Genomic DNA, 21232 nt, shown 5'->3' with positions numbered 1-21232 from the left:
CATTGATGTGACGTCAAGACTCAACGTTGGTTAGACGTTGAAATATGGTTAGTAATCAAAGTCAGATATTACTCAAAAATTAACGTCAGGATGACGTCAAACTCCAACGTTGTGTAGATGTTGATTTTTAGTTGGAAATGAAACTCGGGTTGACATCTAAACCCAACATTGATGTGACATCAAGAACCAACATTGGTTAGACGTTGAAGTATGGTTAGTAATCAAAGTCAGATATTACTCAAAATTTAACGTCAGGATGATGTCATGCTCCAATATTGTATAGATGTTGATTTTTAGTTGGAAATGAAAATTTGGGTTGACGTCAAATCCCAACATTGGTGTGACATCAAGACTCAATGTAGTTTAGACATTGAATTATGGTTAGTAATCAAAGTAAGATATTACTCAAAAATTAACATTCGGGTGACGTCAAGCTCCAATGTTGTTTTAGTTGTAATGAAAATCGGGTCGACGTCTAAACCCAACACTGGTGTGACATAGAGCCTCAACACTACCGTATTTCACATTTACAGCATACTACTGTAATTAAATAATACAATACTTTACTGTAAAAACTGATTTACAGTAAATAACTATCAGCTGAGCTCCCAGACAATTACTGTATATTTACAGGAACATAAATGTATTTCAACTTTACAAAATACTACTGTAAATGAATAAAACTTAACTGTAAATATTAGGATTTACAGTAAATACCTGGCAACAGAGTTTCCAGCCAATTACTGCATTTGTACAGGAACAAGATTGTATTTAAAATTTACAGAATACTACTGTAATTGCATAATACAATGTTTTACTCTAAATATTTAAATGTACAGTAATATTTTCAGCAGAATTGCCAGCCATTTACTGCCTTTTTCAGAAACAATACCTTTTTACAGAGGAACACTAATTACAAACAGTATCTAAATTACATTCAATTCTTTATATATACTGAACAATACCAGCACGTAATATTTTTGTATTAAGATTATTGTTACTATTAAATAAAAAAAAATCAAGTCTGCCAAGCATGAATACTTTAAAAATACTATAACCATAACATACACAAAAGAAGTCCAAATCTACATTCAGAATTAAAATCAGTAACACGCTTTATTAAAACTGAATATATGCAAAATGTGGACAAATTTCAAGTACTACATAACATGTTCAAATCATTTATGTTTTACTTGAACTTAATATTTTTGCCCCTTATGATATTTGCTTTTTTTTCTAACCAAAAATACTTCACAATATCCAATTACATTATTGCCTTGATGAATTACAAGAAAGGTGCCCAAATCTTTATAGTAAAACATTACGTTATATCACATGAATTTTGATCTTACCAGACAACACAAATAGTGACCGTAAAACATCATGAAAAATGTAATAAAAAATATGTAATCTGGATTGCTAAAACTTTGTATTTCAAATATCATCAGTGAACCCAACATGTTACTGACTTAGAGTCAGTTTTGTGTTGAACATGAACCTTTAAATACAAACTGGATTCCAAAAAAGTTGGGACACTAAACAAATTGTGAATAAAAACTGAATGCAATGATTTGGAGGTGCCAACATCTAATATTTTATTCAGAATATAACACAAATCACAGATCAAAAGTTTAAACTGAGATAATGTATCATTTGTAAGGGAAAAATGTGTTGTTTCAAAATTTCATGGCATCAACAAATCCCAAAAAAGTTGGGACAAGGCCATTTTTTACCACTGTGTGGCATCCCCCCTTCTTCTTACAACACTCAAAAGATGTCTGGGGACAGAGGAGACCAGTTTCTCAAGTTTAGAAATAGGAATGCTCTCCCATTCATGTCTAATACAGGCCTCTTGGGCCTTCTTTGTCACACCTTCCTCTTTATGATGCGCCAAATGCTCTCTATAGGTGAAAGATCTGGACTGCAGGCTGGCCATTTCAGTACCCGGATCCTTCTCCTACGTAGCCATGATGATGTGATTGCTGCAGAATGTGGTCTGGCATTATCTTGTTGAAAAATGCAGGGTCTTCCCTGAAAGAGATGACGTCTAGATGGGAGCATATGTTTTGAGCATGTTTTGAACATATGTTTTGAACCTGAACATAGTTCTCTGCATTAATGGTGCCTTTTCAGACACGCAAGCTGCCCATGCCACAAGCACTCATGCAACCCCATACCATCAGTGATGCAGGCTTCTGAACGGAGCGTTGATAACAACTTGGGTTATCCTGTCCTCTGGTCCGGATGACATGGCGTCCCAGTGTTCCATAAAGAACTTCAAATCGTGACTCATCTGACCACAGAACAGTCTTCCATTTTGCCACACTCCATTTTAAAAGACCCCTGGCCCAGTGCAAATGTCTGAGCTTGTGGAGCTTGCTTAGAAATGGCTTCCTCTTTGCACTGTAGAGTTTCAGCTGGCAACGGCGGATGGCACGGTGGATTGTGTTCACTGACAATGCTCTCTGGAAGTATTTCTGAGCCCATTCTTTTATTTCCTTGACAGTGGCATTCCTGTTCAAGGTGCAGTGATGTTTAAGGGCCCGGAGATCACAAGCATCTAGTAGAGTTTTACGGCCTTGACCCTTATGCACAGCAATTGTTCCAGATTCTCTGAATCTTTTGATGATGTTATGCACGGTTGATGATAACTTAAAAATCTTTGCTTTTTTACACTGGGTAACACCATTCTGGTATCGCTGCACAGCAAACATCTTTCTGCGCAACAATGGTGAAATTGGTGATCCTCTTACCATCTTGGCTTCAGAGAGACACTGACACCATGAGAAGCTCTTTTTATACCCAATCAGGTTGTCAATTGACCTAATTATTGTTAATTGGTCTTCCAGCTGTTCGTTATATGCTCAATTTCCTCCTTTTTGCCACTTATTGCTACTTGTCCCAACTTTGTTGGGATTTGTTGACACTGTGAAATTTTGAATGAACATATATTTTTTTTAAATGTTACATTTACTCAGATTAAACTTTTGATCTGTCATCTGTGTTCTATTAAAAATAAAATATTGACATTTGCCATCTCCACATCATTGCATTCAGTTTTTATTCACAATTTGTTTAGTGGCCCAACTTTTTTGGAATCCGGTTTGTAAATAAAATTTAATTCAAAGTCCATCAGTTTCTTTAAAGCAAGGATACACACAGATGCATGGTCCAGGACTTCTTGGTTGCTCTCTACGTTTACCACCCCTGGGAATTTTTACCAATGAGGCGTCTATAAAAATAAAAAATCCACAGTTAGTAACATAGCATGTGGAAATAAAAGTACAAAAAAGTTGCAATAAAAATTTTGTACACAAGAGGATACAGTAAGGGGAAGATCAGATGACATCATGGGCAAGACATTTTTTAAAACTAAACATAGCACAAAAATAAGGATATTTTTGTTTGGTAGATTATATCTTTGTTGTAACAATGTTTCTTGGCAATAAATCTTATACTGTTGGAATCATGTTAATTTCCCTTTGAAATGGTGCCACATTTATAAGGAACATGCATTTGTGGGATGAGCAGTAGAAATGAGTATGTGGGTTGTGCCAATGAAACATTAGCCCAATCCTCTCTGCCAATGCCAAAGAGTTTATTCTGCCATTGACTCGTTTGGTGAGTTGTGACTGGCTGACTGAAGTTTGAAGAAACAAGACATATTGGCAATTTAACAATGTATTCTTTTAACAAATAGGAGCTTCAGTAGCGTGTGGAAGAACCATAAACAGCCAAAACAGCCCAGGACTTTCTCTTCATGATGGTCACCATCCTGGTTACACACTGCTGGTCACACATATGGTTGTGTTGGTCACTGTGGCATGAACAGCACGCCCAAGCTGATCCCACAAGTGTTCATTGGGGTTGAGGTCAGGAGCTAGCAGGCCATTCCATCCTCTCCACTACCAAATTCTGGAGGTAGTCTCTGATAAACACCGCTCTGTGGGGGCAAGTGTTGTCATTTTGGAGGTTAGAGTTTGGTCCCAGACTGTGGAGATATGGGATTGCCACTGGTTGTAGAATTTCATCTCAATATCTTTTTCTGCATTGAGATTGCTTGCAATGACGATAAACCTCATTTTTCAAGTGAAGGAGATGCCACATCACACCATTACACAAAATAAGCTGTTTGGCACTGGCAGTGAGTATTTGACAAATTTTTCACTGTCGCAATCCACATACTCAGCTCTACTGCTCATCTCACAAAAGCATGTTTCTTACAAATGTAGCACCATTTAAAAGAGAAATTAACAGTAATGGTATAAGGTTTATTGGCAAGAAGTACTGTTACAACAAAGAAATAATCAACCAGACACAAATTTTCTTACTTTTTGTGCTATGTTTATTTTTATTTTTCTGCAAGTAATCAGAGCAAATGAGTGAGGTAAAGGGTGAATTACATTAATAATTACAGTTAGATAATGCAGCATGTCCTATTTGGTGCTAAAAATAAACACTAATACTTTGACATTGTATTTTGTTATGGCTTTCATAATGTCATATCGTATCATATATCTCCATTTCTTTTAGGCATATCGAGATATGAATTTTTGGTCATATCGCCCAGCCCTAGTTGTCGCTTGCTCACACTTTTTGTAGTGAAGACTGAGGATAGATATTAATACGAACTCAACAAAACCATTTTTTTCCCCAAAAGTACTGCAATTTCAATTTGATACCTGATCTAAAAGCCATGTATACTGATATGCTATGCAATATTTCAATGTATCATAGTAATCAGAAAATCCTGTATTTGACCTTTAATTTCACATATCAAAAGCAAAAATTTCAACTGCATCAAATGATTCCCACAATGACCCTGATTAGAATTAAATGGTTGCAACAGATGAATGAATGACAGTAAACAGTAACTGCCCTTCATAATAATTTCATAAAGAATTATCCAACAGAAACGGGTCAAAATATTAAAAAGCAATTACCTTCAGATAATTTTAGAATTTTTTAATCCATTTTCATACATGGGGTTTCTGCATCAATAAAGTTATCATATTTCAAGGTTTTTATATATAATAATACTTTTAATTACAGGTAAGATAACATGAAATAGAGGCTAGTTTAATTCAGAGAAGGAAGTAAACAAGTAGAGAGAGAGAAAGAAAGAAATTTCCTGTCGATATTGGAAATTGAAATTTTAGTACAAGGTGAATAGGGCTGCCTTTCCAGAAATTAATGGAGGCTTGAGCAAACATAGGTCACTTGTCCTTCCACTGTCAGCAAATATCTTGCATTGGTCAAAAATTCCACTGTAATTAATTCAAATGTTAAACTTTTGTCATTCTGGAGTATCTTGCAATTATATATACATACCCAGAATAAAAATCAGAGGACTCACAAGCAGGTTAAGGGTTTCAAAATCAGCAACTGTGGCACTTGCCTAAATGATGAGAATATAAATTATTTTAAGTCTTCAACATTTACCATTGCAGTTTTCAATGACATGTCAAATTAAAACCTATATGATATAGCCTAGGTCTAGTTTCAGTTTTCCTGTTTTAATGATACCTGTAAATGTGAGCCTTAAATGCAGCCAACTTCCTGAAAGTCATAGCACGACGAGACTCTCCACATTTAAAACATATAGTACAGAGAAATAAGATGTCATTTCATATGCATTACAAAAACCAACACACTACATTTGTGATCACAGAACTGGTAGCCAACATTTAGTATTTAGACACTTTAAATGCAATACTCTTAAACTCTGATAAACAATTAAAATGTACACTCTATATAAACTAAATAACAAAAATGGGAGTCTGAAATCAGATTTGGAATGGTATGGAGCCCCTAAAGGGACTGGGGGAAAAATTAAAAAAAGACTATTGATTTTGTGTTCCCTTGCAAACATTATTGCATTCCCTCGCAAATACATTGCGCTCCTTTGCAAATGTTTTATGATACACAATTGTCTTTGTTACGGAGCCCCTAAAGGGACTGGGGAAAAAAAGACTTTGGCGTTCCTTCGCAAACACAATTGCGTTACCTCGCAAATACAATAGTCTTTTTTTAATTTTTTCCCCCAATCCCTTTAGGGGCTCCGTAGAATGGAGCTCAAAATTCTGCAGCAAAATACAGTAGTCTATAATTCTCAACACAGCACAAAGTAAAATCTATTTCACTCCCCCCATCTTGCACCTCATTCACACCTGACACTCCAAATATATATTAGCTAATAATCTGGAATGGAGTTTGTCTGTAGCTAACATTACATGTTTACAATGTCTACAACATCTACGTTTACAATTCTCTGTTATAATGAACGTAGCTAATTTTACCAAACTGACCAATATCAATGACCAGAATCCCTGTCCATCTCTATGTTTATATTTCCCTCCGTTCTCTTCTTTAAAAAGCATTACTCTGCTAGCTAACTAAAACTCGAATAGTACCCGCAAGAAGCCCAAAACTGGACTTTGAGTTTACAATTGTTTGTACAGTCAAATTATCGTTCTCTACTACGCTAAATATAAATAAATAATGCTACGACTGACCCGTACTTTCACCGGCAGCCTGTTTCAATGGAGCAGAACCCTCTCTTAGTTTTCTTCCCGCCTCTTCTCTCCTACCTTTCCCTCAGTCTCCTGCTTGTAAGCCGTCACAAAACTGGTGATGTCTCCGGCTTCAATCCCCTCCAACGGACTAATTTGAGGGGGGGAAACGCCAGTTGACGATATCTGCGACGATAAAACATTAACATTTTTTGGGAGCAAACAAGTGTGCAAATTCCACAGGAGTTATCTGGTTAAATGTTCGCGGCTATCATAACTAGCACCATCTATCTTGCTAAAAAGCAGTACCAAGACAATGTGGTTGGAAACGTTTAGAGCTGTATGATTAAAACATACATTTACTCATTACTTTTGTTCCAAAATCCCTAAAGTACGACAACGCTTGCAGCCTCTGAATACGTTTTGTCTCTTTCTCTCCGTCTCTGTTCTCGTCACCCCGCCCCCAGGGAACCGTTAGCCCCGTTCTCGCTAACTAATTTAAATAAAATAAAACAATATTAACGCAAATCATCATCATTATCATCATCATCTTTTAAGCTCGTCCATTTCAGGGTCGCGGTGTAACTAAATGAAAAAACACAATTCTTTCTCTTTTTTTATTTGGACGAAAAGTATTCACTTGTCCTGTTCTGGTTTTGTTTTGTAGTGAGGCCTACAACTGACGTTACAAAAATAAATTGTACCATTGCCCAAGGGGGGGGGGGGGGGTATTTTGGAACTAATGTAATTACGAATGTAATTTTGGAACTAAGCTATATTTACGTTGTCAAAACAATAAAATAAGTGATAAATAAATGGTGTAAATAAGTTACTCACCTTTAGATGCCATTTGCAGTCCTCAGCCTCCCCAGCTCACAATACAGTGAAATACTGTAAAGCTAGCTTCATTGCTGCTTCCAGTCTGTTACCCAAGATACATTACAATACACAGTAAAATACTGTATTCAAAAATACATTACAATTCAGTAGCAAACTCGATACAGCATTTATTTATAGTGTGTTTTGTATTCTTAAGACGGCAAGCATATACCTATCAAATGGCTTGAAAATGTTGGTAACCCACTGATGGTAGGCCACTGCTGGTCCACCATTGGACCGCTCAGATTATTGCCCACTTAAGAACATCTCAGTAGTTTTTGATCTCTTTAAACTAATTTTAAATGATTTTAATGATTTCTTATTCTATAATTTTACATTTTGGTCATGGTATCTCACAACTGAATTTTGTTATGTTATGTCAATATGGCATTAGAATAATGTTTTGAACACACTGCATTTTGGTTTCTTAACATTGCAGCTTGGGGCAGCACGATGGTGCTGCAGGTACTGTCGCTGTCACACAGCTCTAGGGTCCTGGAGCGGCAGGTGACTGTGAGTAGTTTGGTGTGTTTTTCCTGTGTCTACGGGGGTTTCCTCCAGGTGTTCAGGTTTCCTTCCAAGGTCCAAAAACACATGTTGTTAGGTGGATTGGTGACTCAAAAGTGTCCATAGGTGTGAATGTATGAGTGTGTGTCACCCTGCGAAGGACTGGCGACCCCTCCAGGGTGTGTTCCTGCCTTGCTCCCAGTGATTCTGAGTAGGCTCAGGACCCACTGCGACCCTGAACTGGATTAGCGGTTACAGACAATGAATTAATTAATTAATTAATTTCAGTATGGTAGAGTATCAGAATGATGTTTGGAATTTTTTATAAAATTCAACTTGGGACTGCAACAGGTAGTGTTGCTGTCACACAAATCTAGGGTGCTGCAGCTGTAGGTTCGAACCCTGCTCCGCATGACTGTCTGTGATTAGTTGGGTGTGTTTTCCCTGTGTTCATGTGGGTTTTCTCCGGGTGTTCCAATTTACTCCCATGGTCCAAAAACACATGTTGGTAGCTCAGTTGGCTACTCAAAACTGTCCATAGGTATAAGTGTGTGAATGAGTGTGTGTCGCACTGTGAAGGAAAAGTGCCCCACTGATTCCAGGTAGGCTCCGGACCCACTGCAACCCTAAAGTGGATAAGCAGTTACATTTAATAAATGAATGAATGAATGTTGCATCTTAAACCAACTAAGTATATCCAATATTGTTAGAATGTCACATTGAGTTGACATTTAGATTATGATGTTTATCATACACTGGGTTTTTATTACCAATACCTAACAAATAAATGTAGGTATTTTACATCAAGATGACGTTAAATTTGAAGTATTAAACCCCACGACCTAAAACCAACAAAATATCAATGTCTATTGATATTAGTCTAATGTTTACCAGGCGTTGGGTTCTGGTCACCCTATATTATAACTTAAAGTTGGCATTTTTTTATATCAACTTGACATCAGGATGTGATGTTTGGAAAATGTTGGATTTTGGTTACATAACATCACTACTTAAAACCAACAAATTATCAACGTCTATTGATGTTAGAATGGCAGGTTGAACTGACGTTAAAATCCAGACGTTTATCAGACGTTGGGATTTGGTCACCATACCTTACAACTTAATGTTGGTAATTTACGTCAATTTGACATCAGGATGTGACGTTTGGAAGATGTTGGATTTTGGTTACATAACATCACAAATTAAACCCAACAAATTTTCAACGTCTATTGATGTTAGAATGGCAGGTTGAACTGACGTTAAAATTCAGACGTTTATCAAACGTTGGGATTTGGTCTCCATAACTTACAGCTTAATGTTGGTAATTTACGTCAATTTGACATCAGGATGTGATGTTTGGAGGATGTTGGATTTTGGTTACATAACATCACTACTTAAAACCAACAAATTATCAACGTCTATTGATGTTTGAATGGCAGGTTGAACTGACGTTAAAATTCAGACGTTTATCAAACGTTGGGATTTGGTCTCCATAACTTACAGCTTAATGTTGGTAATTTACGTCAATTTGACATCAGGATGTGATGTTTGGAAGATGTTGGATTTTGGTTACATAACATCACAAATTAAAACCAACAAATTTTCAACGTCTATTGATGTTAGAATGGCAGGTTGAACTAACGTTAAAATTCAGATGTTTATCAAACGTTGGGATTTGGTCTCCATAACTTACAGCTTATTGTTGGTAATTTACATCAATTTGATATCAGGATGTGACGTTTGGAAAATGTTGTATTTTGGTTACATAACAGCACAAATTAAAACCCACAAATTATCAATGTCTATTGATGTTAGAATGGCAGGTTGATCTGACATTAGAAGTTTGACGTTTACAAGATGTTGGGTCTTGGTCACCATACCTTACAACTAAATGTTGGTATTTTACATCAATTTGACGTCAGGATGTGATGATTGGAAGATATTGGATTTTGGTCACATAATAGGACAACTTTAAACCAACAAATTATCAACGTCTATTGATGTTAGAATGGCACATTGAGCTGACGTTAAATTTCAGGCGTTTATCAGATGTTGGGATTTGGTCACCATACCTTACAACTTAATGTTGGTAATTTACGTCAATTTGACATCAGGATGTGACGTTGGGAAGATGTTGGATTTTGGTTACATAACATCACTACTTAAAACCAACAAATTATCAACGTCTATTGATGTTAGAATGGCAAGTTGAACTGATGTTAAAATTCAGACGTTTATCAGACGTTGGGATTTGGTCACCGTACCTTACAGCTTAATGTTGGTAATTTAGGTCAATTGGACATCAGGATGTGACGTTTGGAAGATGTTGGATTTTGGTTACATAACATCACTACTTAAAACCAACAAATTATCAACGTCTATTGATGTTAGAATGGCAAGTTGAACTGACGTTAAAATTCAGATGTTTACCAGACGTTGGGATTTGGTCACCATACCTTACAGCTTAATGTTGGTAATTTACGTCAATTTGACATCAGGATGTGACGTTTGGAAGATGTTGGATTTTGGTTACATAACATCACTACTTAAAACCAACAAATTATCAACGTCTATTGATGTTAAAATGGCAGGTTGAACTGACGTTAAAATTCAGACGTTTATCAGACGTTGGGATTTGGTCACCATACTTTACAGCTTAATGTTGGTAATTTATGTAAATTTGACATCAGGATGTGACGTTTGGAAGATGTTGGATTTTGGTTACATAACATCACTACTTAAAACCAACAAATTATCAACGTCTATTGATGTTAGAATGGCAGGTTGAACTGACGTTAAAATTCAGACGTTTATCAGACGTTGGGATTTGGTCACCATACCTTACAGCTTAATGTTGGTAATTTATGTAAATTTGACATCAGGATGTGACGTTTGGAAGATGTTGGATTTTGGTTACATAACATCACTACTTAAAACCAACAAATTATCAACGTCTATTGATGTTAGAATGGCAGGTTGAACTGACGTTAAAATTCAGATGTTTATCAGACGTTGGGATTTGGTCACCATACCTTACAGCTTAATGTTGGTAATTTACGTCAATTTGACATCAGGATGTGACGTTTGGAAGATGTTGGATTTTGGTTACATAACATCACTACTTAAAACCAACAAATTATCAACGTCTATTGATGTTAGAATGGCAGGTTGAACTGACGTTAAAATCCAGACGTTTATCAGACGTTGGGATTTGGTCACCATACCTTACAGCTTAATGTTGGTAATTTACGTCAATTTGACATCAGGATGTGACGTTTGGAAGATGTTGGATTTTGGTTACATAACATCACTACTTAAAACCAACAAATTATCAACGTCTATTGATGTTAGAATGGCAGGTTGAACTGACGTTAAAATCCAGACGTTTATCAGACGTTGGGATTTGGTCACCATACCTTACAGCTTAATGTTGGTAATTTACGTCAATTTGACATCAGGATGTGAGTTTGGAAGATGTTGGATTTTGGTTACATAACATCACTACTTAAAACCAACAAATTATCAACGTCTATTGATGTTAGAATGGCAGGTTGAACTGACGTTAAAATTCAGACGTTTATCAGACGTTGGGATTTGGTCACCATACCTTACAGTTTAATGTTGGTAATTTACGTCAATTTGACATCAGGATGTGACGTTTGGAAGATGTTGGATTTTGGTTACATAACATCACTACTTAAAACCAACAAATTATCAACGTCTATTGATGTTAGAATGGCAGGTTGAACTGACGTTAAAATCCAGACGTTTATCAGACGTTGGGATTTGGTCACCATACCTTACAGTTTAATGTTGGTAATTTACGTCAATTTGACATCAGGATGTGACATTTGGAAGATGTTGGATTTTGGTTACATAACATCACTACTTAAAACCAACAAATTATCAACGTCTATTGATGTTAGAATGGCAGGTTGAACTGATGTTAAAATTCAGACGTTTATCAGACGTTGGGATTTGGTCACCATACCTTACAGTTTAATGTTGGTAATTTACGTCAATTTGACATCAGGATGTGACGTTTGGAAGATGTTGGATTTTGGTTACATAACATCACTACTTAAAACCAACAAATTATCAACGTCTATTGATGTTAGAATGGCAGGTTGAACTGACGTTAAAATCCAGACGTTTATCAGACGTTGGGATTTGGTCACCATACCTTACAGCTTAATGTTGGTAATTTACGTCAATTTGACATCAGGATGTGATGTTTGGAAGATGTTGGATTGTGGTTACATAACATCACAAATTAAAACCAACAAATTATCAACGTCTATTGATGTTAGAATGGCAGGTTGAACTGACGTTAAAATTCAGACGTTTATCAGACGTTGGGATTTGGTCACCATACCTTACAGCTTAATGTTGGTAATTTACGTCAATTTGACATCAGGATGTGATGTTTGGAAGATGTTGGATTTTGGTTACATAACATCACAAATTAAAACCAACAAATTATCAACGTCTATTGATGTTAGAATGGCAGGTTGAACTGACGTTAAAATTCAGATGTTTATCAGACGTTGGGATTTGGTCACCGTACTTTACAGCTTAATGTTGGTAATTTACGTCAATTTGACATCAGGATGTGACGTTTGGAAGATGTTGGATTTTGGTTGCATAACATCACTACTTAAAACCAACAAATTATCAACGTCTATTGATGTTAGAATGGCAGGTTGAACTGACGTTAAAATCCAGACGTTAATCAGACGTTGGTATTTGGTCACCAAACCTTACAACTAAATGTTGGTATTTTACGTCTATTTGACATGAGGATATGACGTTTATTAGACGTTGGATTGTGGTTACATAATATCATGACTTAAAACTAACAAAATATCAGTGTCATATGTCGTCAGTTTCTTACGTCAGTTTAACATCGGTATTAGACGTTACCCTGACGTAAAATTTTGGTCATCCGACGTCACGACCAACATTCAACCACATATCAACGTCTTTTGACGTTGGTGGCCAGCTGGGCTGGTTCTCTCCTTTTAGTTAATGCTGTCATAGTCAGATCTGCCGGAGTCATTAGCCACACTCTGGAAATTTTTATATTTTCTACTTTACAAACACAAAACAGTTCAAAACTAATTCCATCCCTTTACATCTTTCCGAGTAAACGACTGCCCACCTGTCTGTCTGGACACTGATGGATGACTGTCGAGATCCTCCTCCACGCTTCAGACCAGCTGCCCACGCTCCAGCAACCACCAAGTGCCTTGAAGCTGTCCCTACACTGAAGTTCTCATGGACTACTAACTATCATCACCAGTAGATTGACCAGAGGAGGATGGGTCACCCCTTGTGAGCCTTGGTTCCTCCCAAGGTTTCTTCCTCAGCTGGGGGAGTTTTTCCTTGCCACTGTCGCCCCTGGCTTGCTCACTTGAGGGTTTTACATTTGTCTTTACATTTCATGTCAAATCTTGTCTTACTGGAATTCTGTGAAGCTGCTTTGTGACAACATCAGTTGTGAAAAGCGCTATATAAATAAATTTGATTTGATTTGATTAGCATTTATTCATTTTAGCAATAATTTAGCAATAATTTGATGTCCCTGTGCTCTGAGAGTTGTGTATTGTTCACATTTCTGTGTCAAATTAGTGCACTGTATCAGTGCAGTGTTTTTAGTGCACATCACAGATAATACAATTATGCATAGCACTATTTCAGATGCTGTCCAAGCCTCTTCTGTTCTGTTATCAACACGATGTGGATAAATCAGTGAGGGATCTACGCTTACTTTTAACGTCTGAATGAGGACCAAAAATGTTGAAAGCAAAAATAAATCTATTTTAGAATCACAGTTTTTATTTGTATGAGTAATGAATAGGTACTGAATGTTGCAGCTACTGTACATAGTGACGTCACCTGCAACCCATGGATATGTCTCTTTATACTTAGTGAACTCAGCTGCTTTATGGACACTGTGTATAATCTATATATAGAAAAATGAACTGAGTGTAACAGTTCTAGGAAACAGTTCTGCAGCTGCACACAAGCCTCACTGCCGCATCTTCACCACGCTGATGACCATAAAGTGTACTTTAAACACGGATCATACGTGGCTTCTGTTTCTTTAGACCTTAAAGGCAGAACTCTGAAAGTCGGAACTATGGCTGTAACTGAGAAAATAAAAATATGCAATGCTCCAGTTTCAGACAGAAATAACCACTAGCGTCAGCCCTTACTTTAAACTGCAGGCTTTTATGGCACATAAAATGTTCTGTAAATGTTCTTAATAGCAGCTTTCCAGCAGGAACAGAAAGAACAGAACCTTCCGGCCCTGGTGGGGTTCCCAGGACACAGGAGAGAACAGCTTTATTAGATTTAATGGTTATTTTATGTACCTTGTGATTTGATGTATTTATAGTTTGTTTACCATTCAGCAGCAGGCCAGTAGCATTATGGGGAAAAGTGGATAAATAGCTTTCCTCGCCCTCTGTTTCATTCACTCTCTCCTCCTCCACTGTCTGCAGCAATGTGACTACACCACAAGAACAGAAGCAAATTAAAATTATAATTCTTGCCACTTTAATATCTCTTTACTTACAATACAAACCCTGTATTTCTTCCTTAATATCTCTGTAGTACCTCCTTATAGTTGCATATTGTCTCTTTAATATCTCTGTAGTACCTCCTTATAGTTTGCGTATTGTCTCTTTAATATCTCTGTAGTACCTCCTTATAGTTTGTGTATTGTCTCTTTAATATCTCTGTAGTACCTCCTTATAGTTGCATATTGTCTCTTTAATATCTCTGTAGTACCTCCTTATAGTTTGTGTATTGTCTCTTTAATATCGCTGTAGTACCTCCTTATAGTTTGTGCATTGTCTCTTTAATATCTCTGTAGTACCTTCTTATAGTTTGCGTATTGTCTCTTTAATATCTCTGTAGTACCTCCTTATAGTTTGCGTATTGTCTCTTTAATATCTCTGTAGTACCTCCTTATAGTTTGTGCATTGTCTCTTTAATATCTCTGTAGTACCTTCTTATAGTTTGCGTATTGTCTCTTTAATATCTCTGTAGTACCTCCTTATAGTTTGCATATTGTCTCTTTAATATCTCTGTTGTACCTCAGAGAGAGATATATGAGGCACTTTTTGTAACTTCGTTTTGACAGGTCATTTGGGCCAATCAGAGCGTGCCACGTCATCAAGCTTTTGGAAGGGAAGTCCCGCCCCCTTGTCCAATCAGAAGCGTGTATTTGACAGGAAGTCCCGCCCTCTCGTCCAATCAGAAGCGTTTATTTGCTCGGAAGTCCCGCCCTGTCATCGACCAATCATAAGCGTGTATTTTCCCGCCCTTGTTCAAAAGTCCCGCCCTCGCTTCGTCCAATCACAAGCGTGTATTTTACCCCCGGATTTCCCGCCCTCCCCTCAACCAATCATAAACGTGTATTTTAACCGTAATTCCCGCCCTTCGCTCTGTTTTATTATAGATATCTACGACCCCCCACGATGAACCCCTTTATCGCGCGCGCACATACGCGAGCCCCCCACCCCTTTATCGCGCACACACGCGCGCACAGGCTCTGTTTCATCACAGGTGTCAAGTCACGAGCTACGCTTTATCAGTCGCACACTCGCTACCGTAATCGCTAACGATCAACCACCCCAACCCTTTTATCGCGCGCACACACATAAGTGAACCCCCCCAACCCTTTTATCGCGCGCACACACATAAGTGAACCCCCCACCACTTTGGAATTACAGGAATCGTCCAACGGTCTCAAACCCCCCCCCTCAAACGGTTATGACACACGCACGTACCCCCCACACACACACATACAGGGTATACATAAGTAAATTTTTAATTTTCTAACTCCAAGTTCTAAATGATTAATGGTGTTTTAGTGATTAAAGATTGTTTTAAAATCGTTCATTTTCTCCCCCGGTCTATGACCCACACCCCAAAACATACTGTTTTCATACGATAAAAAATGACATTTGAAGATGTCTTAACGCTGCCCCTCCTAAACCCTCCTCCTCGCTGTACGTCAGAAAAGTTTACGATAAGTGACTCAGTATATCTAGGAGCTCAAAAATCTACGCATTACACGCTGACATTCAACTTTGGATGATATACTGTTCGGACTGGAACCAAAAGGTAAGAACTGACATTTATAACGTAAAATAAGAATAATTTAAGAATATTACTTTATATTTCATTTTAAAAATGTTATATATTTATTTATTTATTTTATTTTTATTTTTTAGATTAAGAACAAACAAGAACAGACGTGATGGCTAATATTTTACAAGCTCCAAGAAAGTTACCCTCATCTCTTAGCCGTACATCTTCACGGATCTCTGAAGCAGACAAGGTTAAAACATTTCAATTAAGAAATGGATTGTACTTGGGATTTAATTTTGATCATGAGAGAGACAGCGTATCATTTTTCAACAGCTCAACAGAGAGTTGTAAAGATGCCACAGAAGTTTTAACGCTACATCGAAACGATTGGGGCCGTTTCACTAACCATTGCTACGAGCTCAACACTAAACTTATGTCTGGTAATTTGTATTCTCCGCAACAATTCTCCATTATGTAGCACAGCCCGGTGAAAGGATTGATTACTATGATTTCACGTCCCTCTATCCTTATGTAAATAAAACAAAGAGGTACCCCGTGGGTCACCCCACTATCATCTTTCGTGATTTCCAACCCTTGGAAAAATATTTCGGGCTTATTAGAGCAAAAGTTCTCCCCCCTAAGGGCTTGTGGGCCCCTGTTCTCCCTTATAGAGTGAAAAGCAAACTCTTGTTTCCTTTGTGTCGGACATGTGCTGAACAACAAATGCAAAACTGTAAACACTCGGATGAGGAGAGGGCCCTGACAGGTAGTTGGTGTAGCGTTGAGGTGATGAAAGCCATTGAGAAGGGGTACAGAGTGTTGAAGGTTTTTGAAATATGGCACTTCCCTAATCATTCGAAATATTTGTTTACAGAATACATCGACAGGTTTCTGCAGACAAAACAGGAGAGTTCAGGTTATCCCTCCTGGGTGGTGAATGAGGCCGATAAAAAAGAGTACATTCAAAAGTATGAGGAGAATGAAGGGATCAAACTAGAACAATCACGCATTGAAGTTCATCCTGCGCAGAGATCTGTGGCTAAACTGGCTTTGAATTCTTTATGGGGAAAAATGTGTCAGAGAACAGACAGGACAAACACTACACTGATCAAAGACCCTAGTGAGTTTTTACAATTCATATTCTCGGATATGTATAACGTAAGTCATTTCTCCTTTCTGAATCAGGAGGTGGCATTGGTGCAGTGGCGTTACGCAGACGATAGATGTCTCAAACCGGGTAACGCTAATGTATTTATAGGTATTTTCACCACAGCCTATGCTAGACTTGAATTATACAATGTGATAGATCAACTACAGCAGAGATGCTTATACACTGATACTGACAGCGTCATTTTCAAAAGTAAAGAAGGTGACTGGATGCCTCCTCTAAGTGATTACTTAGGAGGCCTTACGAGTGAATTGGACACAGGTGATCAAATAGTAGAATTTGTCAGCGGGGGTCTGAAAACCTATGGTTACCGCACTCTCAAAGGGAAGACTACGATGAAAGTTAAGGGTATTACTTTAAACTACACCAATGGTGAAATTGTTAACTTGAAATCCTTGACAGAACTGGTTAATGAACATGTGAAAAATCCTAATTCTAACGCTGAAATTATGACTACCCACAATCAAATTGTGAGAGATAAAAGAGGCTTTCACTTAAAAAACAAATCACTGATGAAAAGGTTCAGAGTTGTGTACGATAAACGTGTTCTCTTACCCGATTTCACAACATTACCATACGGATATTAAATAACTAACTAAAAATGATTCATCCAAGGGGATTTGATTCTAGACTTCAGCTTCCTTTTTCTTGTATAGTGTGTGGACCAAGCAATAGTGGAAAATCTTTTTTTATCAAAATGTTGTTGGAAAATTGTAAGGATTCCATGTCAAAAACCCCGGATCAAATTGTATGGTGTTATACGTGCTGGCAACCTCTCTATGATGAACTGCTGAACAAAATAAACATACGTTTTGTTCAAGGAATACCCGACTCTTTGTGTGATGATGAACTCTTTCCACCGCACAAAACAAATTTATTGGTAATCGATGATCTGATGGAAACAGCTAGCAAGAACGAGGAGGTAGAGAAGGCTTTTACAAAATATACACACCACAGAAACCTGAGCGTCATCTATTTGGTTCAAAATCTGTTTTTTCAAGGAAAAAGTAGCAGAACCATCAACTTAAACACCAACTATATGGTGCTTTTTAAAAATCCTAGAGATAAACTACAGATAAGCATACTGGCACGTCAAATGTATCCGGGAAACAACAAATACTTTTTAGAATGTTACCAAGAAGCAACTGCTAGACCTTATGGGTATTTATTTGTAGATTTAAAAGCATCAACGCCAGATGAACTTCGTCTCAGGTCAGGATTGTTTGCGTGGGAGAATCCTGCAGTGTATATTCCAAAGAAAAAATTTGTAAAGTACTGAAAAATGTCTGCGCGTCTAAAGAGAAATGTTCAGATGTTGACATCTCTATTTCATGCTACCCCTGGAGAAAGGAAGGTTATATTACATAAAGCTTCCTCAGATCTCATATTAGCCATCTGCGAATTAGCCCTAAATATATTGAGAGGAAACATACCTTTAACGTCTCGTCAATATCATCAGTTTAAAAGACAGAAAAAATTAATTAAACTATTTGCTAATAAAAGAACATCTGTGGAGACTAAAAGAAAATCTGTTAACCAATCCGGAGGATTTCTTCTCCCTTTATTAAGTGTCGCAGTCCTTCATCAGCAGTTTAATAACATCTGGTCAGAGATAACATGGAAACCGCTGATAAGATGTATTTGGTGCCTCAACACCAATTAGATAAACTTAAAAACATGACGAGTGGAAAAGAAACTGTTAGAAAAATGGTGGAAAATGATATAGACGATGTGATGCGTCATATATTGAACAGATCTGATTTGATTCCTTATGAAAAGGCTAAACTTTATGCATCAGCCTTGCAACGATTTTTAAACATCGTCAAACAGGGGGAAGAGGAAACGTCTCAAATAACCCTTTCCCTACCTACTGAAAATAAACCGTCGACGGAGGCGACTGAAAATAAACCTTTGACGGAGGATTTACAAACAACCAAAGATGAAATTATTAAAGAGGTTATAGCAAATGTTCCAGCCAGAACCAGAAAAAATGCTTCTTACATCATGGGGAAAATATTAAAGTCTGATGATGTAGCTTCATGGAATGATGAAGGTGAATTTATTTTCAATGGTCAAACAGTAAAAGGATCACACATGTTGGATTTGATTAAAAATCTCACAGCTCCTCAAAAAGTATCTGATGACCGGAGACCTTTAGGCTGGGGTGAACTGTTACAAACTGTCGCTAACTTAAACATTCCATTTTCAACCATTCCTAATGCAGGGGTTAGACGTAAAATATCTGATGTTAAAAAATCCAAAACGTTGTATTCTACCCCTGCTTCCTCCCCTACAAGTTATGATTCCTCTAATCTTGAACCTGCTTTTAAATCTCCTAGATTTACCGCTTCAAACTGGTTGAATTTTTAATATTCATATTGTAATTTTAATAAAATCTGTGCTGAAGATACCCGATAGCTTTTTTTTCCCTCCACCCTGAGGAGCGTGCACAATCCGAATAACTAATTGTAAAGTTTCATCGGAAAGTATTTCAAATTTACTCTGGATGGAGTTTTCAAACAACATCAGAAAGGAATTCAGATCGATACCCCCATCATTTATCTGAACACGCGACGAAACATTGAGCGAATCACCCTGAATTTCTACAAACACACCATCACTCGGTCCAACTATTTCACCATTGGCAACATTGAGCATTTCATTTAAAATCTCAAGAACATAATTGTAAAATTCTGCAAAGCTGTCGACGTTACCGAGAGAAAAAAAGTTTATCCTTCTTCTAATTTCAGTGGTGCGGAATCTGTCTAAGCGATTTATATTGATATTTGGGTCAAGATCACCTCCCGTTTGTACATCACCATCGTCAGGTGGATTGTCATTGGGGTTATTCTCAGTATTAGGTGAAGGAGGAGGAGAATTGTCATTGGGGTTATTCTCAATATTAGGTGAAGGAGGAGGAGAATTGTCATTGGGGTTATTCTCAGTATTAGGTGAAGGAGGAGAATTGTCATGATAATCAGGACTGGTTAATGAATTTTGACTTAAGTTTATCAGATTATCATTTAATCTCAAAAGACTTTGATTTAGTTCATAGAAAAAATCTGACAAAATTTCAGGATTATTTTCTGATGTATTAACAGGAGACGTTAAACATTCAAAGTCTGTGGTTGGCTTAGAAGGTTCTGACAAACTGTCATTAAGCTGTTTTACAGCATCTAACAGAAAAGGATTCAGAGTTGTACACGTGTCGTATTCATTGAGTGTGTTTTGTAATTTCGATAAGCTGTGCTCCAGTTCAAAGAAAACATCATCCAAACTTTTAGCTGTATTTTCTGAGGTATTAACAGGAGACGTTAAACATTCAAAGTTTTGGGTTGGATTTACTGACAAACTGTCATTAAGCTGATTTACAGCTTCTAACAGAAAAGGATTCAGAGTTGTGTACGTTTCGTGTTCATTCAATTTAGCTTCTAATTTTGAAATACTGCGTTTTAGTTCGCAGATTATCTGAGTGCTATTTAAATCATGTGAAAAAGGACTGATGTTAGGCTTCTTAGCTTCATTGTTTAAAACCTCGTTGTTAGGGCGTTTTTGCGCCATTTGACTAATACAATAAAGCAAATGATTAAATAAACTTTAAATAAAATAAGTTTTACATTCTTGAGTCAACAGTCGATGGCTCTTCACAGACGACAGCATTCGTAGAAAGTAGCATCATAATAGTTTCAGATTGTTTTTACTGAAATCTAAGGATGAAAAAATACAAAAAGCTTCAATTAGGACTAGGAAATACACACAAAATTATGAATAACATATTGTACTTTACTTACAGGGGAAGAGCTTCATCATAAGTGGATGTGTTCAAGTAGGAGGTGTCTCCAGTTCATAACTGTTTAGGACGTTTGACTAAACGGGGGCGGGACTTCCCTTCCAAAAGGGGGCGGGGCTTGATGACGTGGCACGCTCTGATTGGCCCAAATGACCCGTCAAAACGAAGTTACAAAAAGTGCCTCATATATCTCTCTCTTACCTCCTTATAGTTTGCGTATTGTCTCTTTAATATCTCTGTAGTACCTCCTTATAGTTTGTGTATTGTCTCTTT

At 37.2% G+C, this 21232-nt stretch overlaps 1 long non-coding RNA gene across 1 annotated transcript; it reads right to left on the bottom strand.

The window, feature by feature from the left end:
- Positions 1-1116: 1116 nt before the first annotated feature.
- Positions 1117-7487, bottom strand: LOC136679317 (uncharacterized). Its single transcript, XR_010796544.1, has 4 exons — positions 7350-7487; positions 5527-6698; positions 5332-5398; positions 1117-3232 (listed from the first exon to the last, which is right to left on the bottom strand). It is a non-coding gene; the product is annotated as an uncharacterized lncRNA (long non-coding RNA).
- Between the last annotated feature and the right edge of the window lie 13745 nt (positions 7488-21232).

This window comes from Hoplias malabaricus, chromosome Y, assembly GCF_029633855.1.
Source record: "Hoplias malabaricus isolate fHopMal1 chromosome Y, fHopMal1.hap1, whole genome shotgun sequence".
Lineage (NCBI taxonomy): Eukaryota > Metazoa > Chordata > Actinopteri > Characiformes > Erythrinidae > Hoplias > Hoplias malabaricus.
Note: the sequence above shows the minus strand (reverse complement) of the source record. Positions and strands in the feature narration are given on the sequence as shown.